Below are 10,998 nucleotides of genomic sequence, written 5' to 3' on the forward strand. Positions count from 1 at the left end.
CTCAGCCTCTCGAGTAGCTGGGACTACAGGCGCCTGCCACCTTGCCCGGCTCGTTTTTTGTATTTTTTAGTAGAGACGGGGTTTCACCGTGTTAGCCAGGGTGGTCTTGATCTCCAGACCTCGTGATCCGCCCGTCTCGGCCTCCCAAAGTGCTGGGATTACAGGCTTGAGCCACCGTGCCTGGCCGACCGACCCATTTATTGTTCAGGATTGTGCTGTTTATTTTCCACATATTTGTGAATTTTCCAATTTTTTTCCTATTATTGTTTTCTAGTTTCATATCAATGTGGGTGATAAGATTATTAATCTCCTTAAATTTGTTAAGATTTATTTGTATCTTATCGTATGATATATCCTAAAAATGTTCCATCCAAACAGATGTGCAACACCATCCTTGGGAATGCATCTTATGAGTCATTGGGTGGGTCTCTGGGTGGGTAGTCCCAGAGACTACAGCTAGCCCCAGGCTACAGCTGAGAGGAGCTGAAACTGAATCACAGTGTCACTTCTGGGGCCATGATCAAACTGGTGTCTACAGGCCTACCTCCAGAAGTACAAATATACCTCCTGCTACATTTCAGGGTGGGCAGAATTTCTCATGGATAATGACTGAACAGGGCTGAAGCTGAATCACAGGGGTGCTTCTAGATCTTCTGTCAGACTAAGGTCTACAGTCCTGTTTTTGGGGCCACCAACAGGCATGTCTTCCACTCACTTGCTGGGTGGAAAAGACTGATCCTATACTGCTCCTAGGAGGAGCTAGAGCCAGGTCACAGTCAGCTTCAGGGTCTACACCCAAGATTAAGGTCAACAGATCTGTTACTCGAGCCATGGGAAGGCATGGCTCCTCTATGGTCCCTTAGCAGATAGTTCTGGTGTCAGGACCAAGGCCATGTTAGGCTGTTTCTTGGTCTGTACCCAGGAAGATCGTTGATGACCTTGACACTTAACCATGGGTTATCTTCTCAAAACACCTGCCTTAATATGGGCTCCATTATTGTCTTGCAAGATCCTACCTGAATCCTTTAAGTCTCATAAAGTCACCCTTGTACATGGATGGCTGCCAAATCATTGTGGTTATGGGGGGATATGAGTAGATGAACCTCTTATTCTGCCATCTTCTGATATCACCTGGTTGCATTGTTGCAGAACTGATTTCAAGCGTAGGTAAAGGGATTTGCAGCATGGTTTAGTCTGGCTTACCAAAACAGAGTATTTGAACAAGACAAACTTTTTCTTTCTTTCTTTCTTTCTTTCTTTCTTTCTTTCTTTCTTTCTTTCTTTCTTTCTTTCTTTCTTTCTTTCTTTCTTTCTTTCTTTCTTTCTTTCTTTTTTTTGACAGAGTCTTGCTCTGTCGCCCAGGCTGGAGTGCAGTGGTGCTGTCTCGGCTCACTGCAAGCTCCACCTCCCGGGTTCACACCGTTCTCCTGTCTCAGCCTCCTGAGTAGCTGGGACTACAGGCACCCGCCACCGTGCCTGGCTAATTTTTTGTATTTTTAGTAGAGACAGGATTTCACCATGGTCTCGATCTCCTGAACTTGTGATCCTCCCGCCTCAGCCTCCAAAAGTGCTGGGATTACAGGTGTGAGCCACCATGCCTGGCCAACAAATTTTTCTTTAAATTATTTTGTATATACATCACTTATCCACTGTTAAATATCAAATTATACTAGCTTTTAATTGGTTTAAACAACAATGGGAACTTACCATCTCACAATTTCTGTGTAAACACTTGGTGTCAGCTTAACTGAGCATCACTGGAATTGACATGAAGTGTCTTCAATTCCACCAAAAATGTACATGGCTGGTAGACTCAACTGATAGCTTTAGCCTAACAGAGAAAAATCTAGCTTGTTTTTCTTCATATGGATTAATTTAGAGAAGAGTCTAGATAGAGCTATGGTCCAAACTGCAGCTTCAGTCTTAATTATTTCTCGATGGAGTTTTAGTAAGTTGTGTAAGATATAAATTCTAAAATTCAACACTGTCTTTTTTGAGTATCATTTTTGAACACTTTCACATTGTTTTGGGGAATGTAAATTTGTATAGCTATTATACAAAACAGTGTGAGGCTTCCTTAGAAAATTCAAAGAAAACTACTATATGATCCAGAAATTCCACTATTGGGTATATATACAAAAAATGAAATAAATACGTCAAGGAGATATCTGTACCCCCATGCTTATTGCACCACTGTTCATAATAACGAAGACATGGAATTAAGCTAAGTGTCCATCAACAGATTAATGAATAAACAAAATGTAGTACTTATACAAATCGAATAGTATTCAGTATTTCCAGAGGCACTGTTGCAATCCTAGACCCTTTAAATTGCTTTCTTATCTTTTGGCTTTGCAATAACTTCATAAATACCTTAACTATCTTGATTTAAGAATTTGTCAAACATTGCCCATAATAAGAGCCACCATTTCTTTTTATTTGTGTTTTAATACAACTTAATACCTTTTCATGGGCAAACTTGTGTTTACATCTCAGACATCATTCAATCCTGGAATCAACTTGAAATTATATATGATGCTGATTCCTGCATTTGAGGACAACCAGGTGAGTATTTTCTGCTTTCCTTTTTGCTCCTAATCCCAAATGTAATTTGGGGCAGTCTACTATCTAGTGTTGCCTACCTAAGAGCACTAACAAGTTTAAGCTAGAAGTGCAGACATAATTATTGTGTTATTCATGCAAATCAGCCGTTCTGCTATTAAAATATAGGAAATATTTGATCCAACAATGTATAAAGATCTCATTCTGCTTCAGAATTTTCTACCATGTCTGGTAAAGTTACAAGTGTACAACTAAATGTCAAGATCATGCACTGCAAAGATGCTACTGTTGTCTAAAGCTACCAGTGTAGTGCCAGAATGTACACATAAAAATATGTACCTCTTATTCAAGGATACATATACAGTTAATTAATGTATATTATATACAGTTTCCTATACTTTATATGACCCCATTGTTGCTTGTTTTGGCTAAAAACACACTGACGCATTAGCTCCAAGGTAAATATAATGCATTTCTGAATAAACCATCTAGCAGTGACAATAGCCTTCTGTTACTTAAACTGCTAAAGTCACTGAAAATTAACTTAAATTCAGAGTGAAGCACCATCCAAACATGTTTTCCATGTCTGTATCTGCCTCTGTATTTTTTGTCTTGTCTAAGGCATCTATCAAATAAACATGACCCGTCAAAATGTATGTTGTGGAGTTAGCCTGACAATCCACTGTAGAAGGCTCAGCAGTGCAATAATAATTTCAAAATCTAATATAGATAGTATTACTCTTTTTTAGAAAATAAACTTTTTAAAATGGTAAAGAATCTACAAAAGATAAAACAATTACTTAACTAAAAAATGTATTACATTCAACGATCCTGAATGAACAAAATCACTTCCACACCGCCTCAAAAAGCAAATATATTGGGCCGAGATTACTATAAAATAGGGAAGTATAAATTATTTAAAAGTATACCATCTTATTGCTGCCGGACCATGAGAAATATACTATACTGTACCAAGCAGCTGGGAGAAAAGAAAAAAAAATATGCGAGGTATGACTCTTAATCTATTGCAAAAACATTGCATTGCAGTGGTTTTAAACTTCTGTTTATTTTGTCATGGTGTTTGAGAAAGTGAAAGGGATCCCAGTTAGTGTAATTCACATGTTATTTGTGGAAAATTGAAATAAGATTGAAATTACTTTTACAATCTTAGCAAACTTCATTAGTCCGTTTTCACCCTGCTGATAAAGACATACCCCAGACTGGGCAATTTACAAAAAAGAGAGGTTTAATTGGACTCACCATGCCACATGGCTGAGGAGGCCTCACAATCATGGTCAAAGGCAAGGAGGAGCAATTCGCCTCTTACGTGGATGGCAGCAGGCAAAAAAACAAACACACAAAACAAAACAAAACAAAAAAATAAAACCAAGAGCTTGTGCAGAGAAACTCCCGTTTTTAAAATCATCAGATCTCCTGAGACCCATTCACTCTCATGAGAACAGCATGGGAAAGACCCCCCCACATGATTCAATCATCTTCCACCAGGTCCCTCCCACAATACATGGAAATTATGGGAGCTACAAGATGAGATTTGGGTGGGCATACAAAGCGAAACCATATCGTTCCTCTGTTGCCCCTCCCAAATCTTATATCTTTACGTTTCAAAACCAGTTACGCCTTCTCAACAGTCCCCCAAAGTCTCATTTCACCATTAACTCAAAAGTCCACAGTCCAAAGTCTCATCTAAGACAAAGCAATTCCCTTCTGCCTGGTAGCCTGTAAAATCAAAAGCAAGTTATTTACTTCCTGGATACAATGGGGATACAGGCATTGGGTAAATACAGCCATTTCCAAGGGAGAAATTGGCCAAAATGAAGGGGTTACAGACCCCATGCAAGTCCATAGTCCAGCAGGGCAGTCAAGCCTTAAAGCTCCAAAATGATCTCCTTTGACTCCATGTCTCACATCCCAGTCATGTTGATGTAAGAGATAGGACTCCATGGTCTTGGGCAGCTCCTCCCCTGTGGCTTTTCAGGGTACAGCCTCCCTCCTGGCTGCTTTTATGGGCTGGCATTGTGTGTCTGTGGTTTTTTCAGATGCATGGTGCAAGCTGTCAGTGGATCTACCATTCTGGGGTGTGGAGAACTATGACCTTCCTCTCAGAGCTCCAGTAGGCAGTGCCCCAGTAGGGACTCTGTGTAGGGACTCTGACCCCATATTTCCCACCTTCACTGCCATAGCAGAGGTTTTCCATATGGGTCCTGGCCCTACAACAAGCACCTGCCTGGGCATCCAGGCATTTCCATACATCTTCTGAAATCTAGGCGGATGTTCTCAAACCCCAATTCTTGACTTCTCTGCACTTGCAGTCCCAACACCACATGGAAGCTGTCAAGGATTGAGGCTTGCACCCTCTGAGCCACAACTCAAGCTCTACATTGGCCCCTTTCATCCATGGCTTGAATGGCTGGGACACAGGGCACCAAGTCCCCAGGCTGCACACAGCATGAGGACCCTGGGCCTGGGACATGGAACCACTGTTTTCTTGTAGGTCTCCAGGCCTGTGAGGAGAGGGGCTGCTGTGAAGACTGCCGAAATGCCCTGAAGACATTTTCCCCATTGTCTTGGGGATTAACATTAGAATCCTTGTTACTTGTGCAAATTCCTGCAGCCAGCTTGAATTTCTCCTCAGAAAACAGGATTTACTTTTCTATGGCAATGTCAGGCTGCAAACTTTCCAAACTTTTATGCTCTACTTTCCTTATAAAACTGAATGCCTTTAATAGCACCCAAGTCACATCTTGAATGTTTTGCTGCTTAGAAATTTCTTCCACCAGATACCCTAAATCATCTCTCTCAAGGTCAAAGTTCCACAAATCTCTAGCTCAGGGACAAAATGCACCAGTCTCTTTACTAAAACATAAGTGTCACATTGGCTCCAATTCTCAACAAGTTCCTCATCTCCATCTGAAACCACAACATTTGGAAATTATGGGAGCCACAAGATGAGATTTGGGTGGAGGCACAGAGCCAAACCATATCACAAACTAAGAATCAGTGCAGAGAGGTTCTATGATGTAGTGATTAAGAGCATGGGGTCTGGAGATGAAGAGTCATGATTCAAATCTTGCTTTTACCCCTTATAATCTGTGGGATAGTGGGAAAATCACCTCTCTGTGCCTCAGGTTCTCTATTTGTATGTTGATAGAATCTGTTTCAGTGTAGTTTTTGTGTCATATATAATAGTATCTGTTACATATTTAATATGATCTAGGCATTTCCTAATTTTTAGTGCTAGTTCTTTATTACTCCATTTTCTCCAGCAAAGAAATACAGGGAGCTTACAAGTTTAGACTGAGTTCCTACTCCTGATGAATTAATCCAGTTGATAAACTATGCCACGCTCATTGGTTATGATGGAACTCCACCACGGCACACATCAGTCATTCTGTACAAACTTGCTAGTTAAAGCTTTGCCTACTTATTACTTTTAAGAGTGTGGTGGATATTTTAATGAGGGGTACTGTATACCATTACTATATAACTAAAAGTTCACTCATTTTCCTAAAAAGTCTTTCTGCAATTCTTCCTAACCATCAATATGTATAGCATTCCAATTATATAATCTTCTGTTTTTGCCTCTTCTCTAAGGCCCCATCTACTATTTCCTCAGGTCCTTTGGAAAGTCTAAATTTTACACTTCATTGTGAGGATTAATTTTACTCTTTTTGTTTCAATGTTCTGATTTATAGCCATGCCCTATGGGACATATTTTAGGAGCTAATTAGCAGCTCAATAAGCTTTCCAAGTTAAAAGAGAAGGTAATTATTTTAGAGAGAGAAAGTGACTAAGATTTATTGAGCAAGTAAATTTTCATGCATGTTTTAGGTTTAAATAAATAAAAAATAAAATAGTTAAGATTTGGAACCAAAATATTTCAATAATACACAGGTAGAAAATAGGTCTAGAATCTAGACATATGTTCTATCTACCGCATTATATTGAAATGTCTCTTTACAACTTTGAAATATAGAATATGATTTTTTCAGATTACATTTATGGTATGCTTTCTAATCATTCAGGCACATACAAATATTGTCTTCAGAATAATATTAGTTCAATTTAATACAATAACAGTATTTCTTGAAACCATTTAAGAGAAAAAGAAACATAATCAATGGCTATGGAATGTCTTTAACCTTCTGTGTTGCTATTGTCTAATTTGGTATTAAGCCATGTGAGGCCAGCATGGTGGCTCACACCTGTAATCCCAACACTTTCGGAGACCAAGGCAGGAGGATAGCTTGAACCCAAGCATTCAAAACAAACCTGGGAAACATAAGGAGACCCCGTCTCTTAAGAAAAAAAAAAAAAAAAAAAATAGCCAAGTATGGTGGCACTCACCTGTGTTTCCATTTACTCATGAGGCTGAGGTAGGAGGATTGCTTGAGTCCAGGAGGTCATGATCCTGCCACTGCACTCCAGCCTGGGCAACACAGAGAGACTGTCTCAAAACAAAACACAACAAAACTGTGTGAATATCTGGGGAAAAGAGAACTTCAATTAACTTAGAATAATTAGTATAGAATTAATCATTGGCTAGATTGTTGCTGGGAGATTTATTAGAGGCTTGGTCAACTACATAATTTGAAGGGCTCAATACAAAATGAAAAGGCAAAAACCTGGCCAGTGACAGGAAGTCAGTCTCCTTTTTCCCCAAAGCTTGCCACTCCAAACCATGGCAGCTAGAAAACTACCAAAGGATTGCAGATGCCATGAGACTATGTGCTCAGTATGGGAACAGGAGTGAATGAGAGGTGCTAGCAAATATCATTGGATGGCTATTTGAGTCAGAGATGGCTGCTACTTTTCCCATCTCCAGATACTTCAGGGCCCTCACTTGGATCTGACCCTACCTCTTCCCAGCCCACATTGTCTGGTGGGATTTCATTTGCAATGCAGATGCTCAAAAATTAATATTAAGATTTTCAAAATGATGACTGCAGAATATTAACTCCAGGTGTAGGGCATTTTGAGCACTGGTTCCGACACTGCTTCACTGATCATATTGCAATGAAGTCAACCCTGTTTAGATAAATTGATGGAGAATTTAAATATTGGTCCTAAGAAAGAATTATAATATTTTAAATATTTTTGCTGATTCCTGCTTATAAAGATAAGAAGATTGCCATATTTCCCTAGCAGATACTCATCTGGAGAACTAGACACAGATTATAGAAGATGATCTGGAAATTTCCTGTGAAGCTACTGTCTAAATAGGGACATTGGAACATACACAAATGTTTGACAAATTCAATAAAAGAAAGTGGTATTGCAGGTCAAGTAAATGTTTGGTAAAAACACCAAAGAAGGGAAGTTTAAAATAGATTTTGGAAAAAAAAAAGAATTGTTAAATTGGACCCTTATACCATACTCAAATATCAAATTAAACTAGATTAAATATTTAAATGTAAGACCTAAAACTGTAAAACTGCTGTAAGGATGTATAGGAGAAAATCTTATTGACATTGGGCTAGGCAGTAATTTCTTAGATAGGCCATCAAAATAAAAAAATGGACAAAAAAATACTGCAAACTAAGAAACATTCTGTACAGCAAAGAAAAAATCAGTACAGTGAAAATGTGACATATGAAATGAAAGAAGTATTTGCAAACTATATAATAATATACAAAATATATAGGGAAATCATACAACTCAATAGCATGATAATAATTTCATTTTAAAATGAGTAAAAATCTTAATAGACATTTATCAAAATAAAAGACATACAGATGGTCAATGGGTATATGAAATAATGCTCAACATCAATATTAGAGAATTACAAAACAAAATCATAATGAGATATCACTTTGCATCAGTTAGGGTGGCTACTATCAACAAAAGATAACAAATGTTAGTGAAGATATGGAAAATTTGAAACATATCTCACTCTTGGTGACAATTCAAAAACAGTGCAGCTGCTATGGGAAATTGTATGAAAAGTTTTCCACAAATTAAGAATAGAAGGCTGTATGATCCAGCAGTCTCATTGCTGGGTATCTACCTAAATTAACTGAAATCAGAATCTCTATGAGATCTGTACTCCGTGATCATTGTGGCACTACTCACAATAGTCTAGCTATGGAAACAGCTCAAATATCTATGGACAGATGAAAGAATAAAGAAAATGTCATACAGACATACAACAGACTATTATTCACAGTTTCTAAAAAGAGGAAAATTTGCCTTATGTGGCAAGATGGATAAACCTTAATGACATTATGCTAAGTCAGTCAGTCACAAAAGGACAAATTCTGCATAATTGTACATATATGATGTACCAAAAATAAACTCATGGAATTAGAAAATACAAAGGTACAAAGGCAGTTATTGGGGACCAGGGGAAGGAGAATGTGGGGATGTGGTATAAAGTTACAGTTATTTAAGCTGAATTACTTCTATGGATATGCTCAACAGTATAGTACCCACAGTCAACAATATTGTGTTACATAGTTAACACTTTGTTAAGAGGACAGGTCTCATGCTGGGTTTACCACAAAACAAAAGAAAGCAACAAAAAAACTCAGAAGTTTTTGAAGATGAATATGTCTATTTCTTGATTATAGTGATGGCTTCAGGATGTGTTCACATGCCAAACTCATAAATTAATGTACATTAAATATGTTCAGCTTTGTAATGTCAATTTTAGGTCAACAAATCTGTTTACAAAAAATAAAAAAGGGATGTTGGCATGTTTTGTTGGATTAAGGGAGAAAAATGGAGTAGTAAGATGGAAAGAAAGTGAAGTAGAAAGATGAAGATGGGAATAAGATTGAACAATAAGTTAGGGTCAAATTGTAATGGTGTAAATTTGCTTTGAAGAATATTTAAAACTCAAAAGTGATCCTTTAAGGAGAAATTTTAATGGCTTGATATTAATAAATTAATATAGGTTTCAGTTTTCTTTCTTAACAAGAATTGTGTTGCCTGATGATGGTTTTGTGTTAGCTCAAAAGGGCTACATGTTCATAAAACTGACTTGCTAAACCGCAAACCATCAAAAAGAGATATGATATAGTGGGACAAACTAGGAACTAGGGGCCTGAATTCTAGTGTTTGTAGAATCTTTAGATAATCCAAGCAGAAATCAGTCTTGTAAAGAGGGAATTCTGGGAATGGTAACTTACAGTAAGTGAAAAATTTCAAATCTATATAAGAACCAACCCAAACTACAAAAATAGAAAAACATAAAATGAAAAGTGTTGAAATCAGGTAATCATGTCGTACACGTGACTGCAAACTTTGAGCAAGCCTGAGTGTGGTATGCTCTTTAAAACCCAGCTTTATAATGACAGAACCTACTACTTCTGACAAAGAAATTGTGTGGTAAAGGAGAGCAGATTCCTTCCATACCTTCCATATTGAACTGAAGACCAGGTCCAGGTAGAACCATAGGAAAATTAAATAGTTATAACAAAGACTCTTTTAATAATATAGCAAAACCAGTGCCATTGACAACCATGTGTAGATGACTGTGACTTAGGTCGTAACTCACAGAAACTTAGACACAAATAACTATGGTGAGTAGATGTTTTTAATTGATAATTTCACCAGGTGTTCAATGTGTTCAATTCATAATTAAATCTGTCAAGCAACTTTCATGACAGGAAGATCACCAACTGAAGGAGATGTTTCACTTTTCCAGTGTGGTATAATGTCCAATCCATCTTCATGGTAGTCCTGGAACACAATCAACACAGAGTCAAATGAGATGCTAAAGCTTCTACCAGAGGCAGTGGTAAAGTAAAGGACATCTACCAAATACGGAAGTTTTGAAAGTACATGGACTTCAATTATGTCATGAAGTTTTCTTCATTGTTTAAACAAGTTAAGACTTTCTGCCAAAACATGAGTACAACTTCCTCAACTGAAGATATTACTTCAGAACCTTAGGTTTCTGAGTGATTAAAACTAAAAAACTGATCTCATATGCCTTTGCTATGGGATAAATTGTCTCCCCTGAAATTGACATGTTGAAGTCTTAACTTCCAGTACCACAGAATGTGACTGGGTAGACAAGGCCTTTAAAGAAGTAATTAAGGTTAAATGAGGTCATTAACCTAATGCAACATGGGCCCTAATGCAACATGACTGATCTTATAAGAGATTAGGACACAGATCCACACAGAGGAAAGACCATGTGAAGACAAAGGGAAAACATAGCCATATAGAGGCCAAGGAGAGAGGCTTGAGAAGAAATCAGCCCTGCCAGTATCTTGATTTTGGACTTTTAGCCTTCCAAAACAGTGAGAAAATAGCTTATTATTTAAACTACGCCATCTTTGGTTTGTTATTATGGCCGTGCTAGCAAAACAATCTACCCCTAATGCATACATTCTAAGAAAAAGTTACCAACTATATCTAGGAAAAGTTACAGAGGGTCCAACTGATATTCATTTGTTCTGGGTTTAGGAA

At 37.8% G+C, this 10,998-nt stretch overlaps 1 protein-coding gene across 1 annotated transcript in view; it reads right to left on the bottom strand.

Moving 5' to 3' along the window:
* Positions 1-10,109: 10,109 nt before the first annotated feature.
* Positions 10,110-10,998, bottom strand: part of CYLC2 (cylicin 2) — a 22,435-nt gene continuing 21,546 nt past the window's right edge. The window contains 1 exon segment of the mRNA XM_017884293.1: positions 10,110-10,263. The gene's annotated coding sequence lies outside the window, so the exon portion shown is untranslated.

The sequence above is a fragment of the Rhinopithecus bieti genome, unplaced genomic scaffold (genome assembly GCF_001698545.2).
Source record: "Rhinopithecus bieti isolate Rb0 unplaced genomic scaffold, ASM169854v2 scaffold_12088, whole genome shotgun sequence".
NCBI classification, from domain to species: Eukaryota; Metazoa; Chordata; class Mammalia; order Primates; family Cercopithecidae; genus Rhinopithecus; species Rhinopithecus bieti.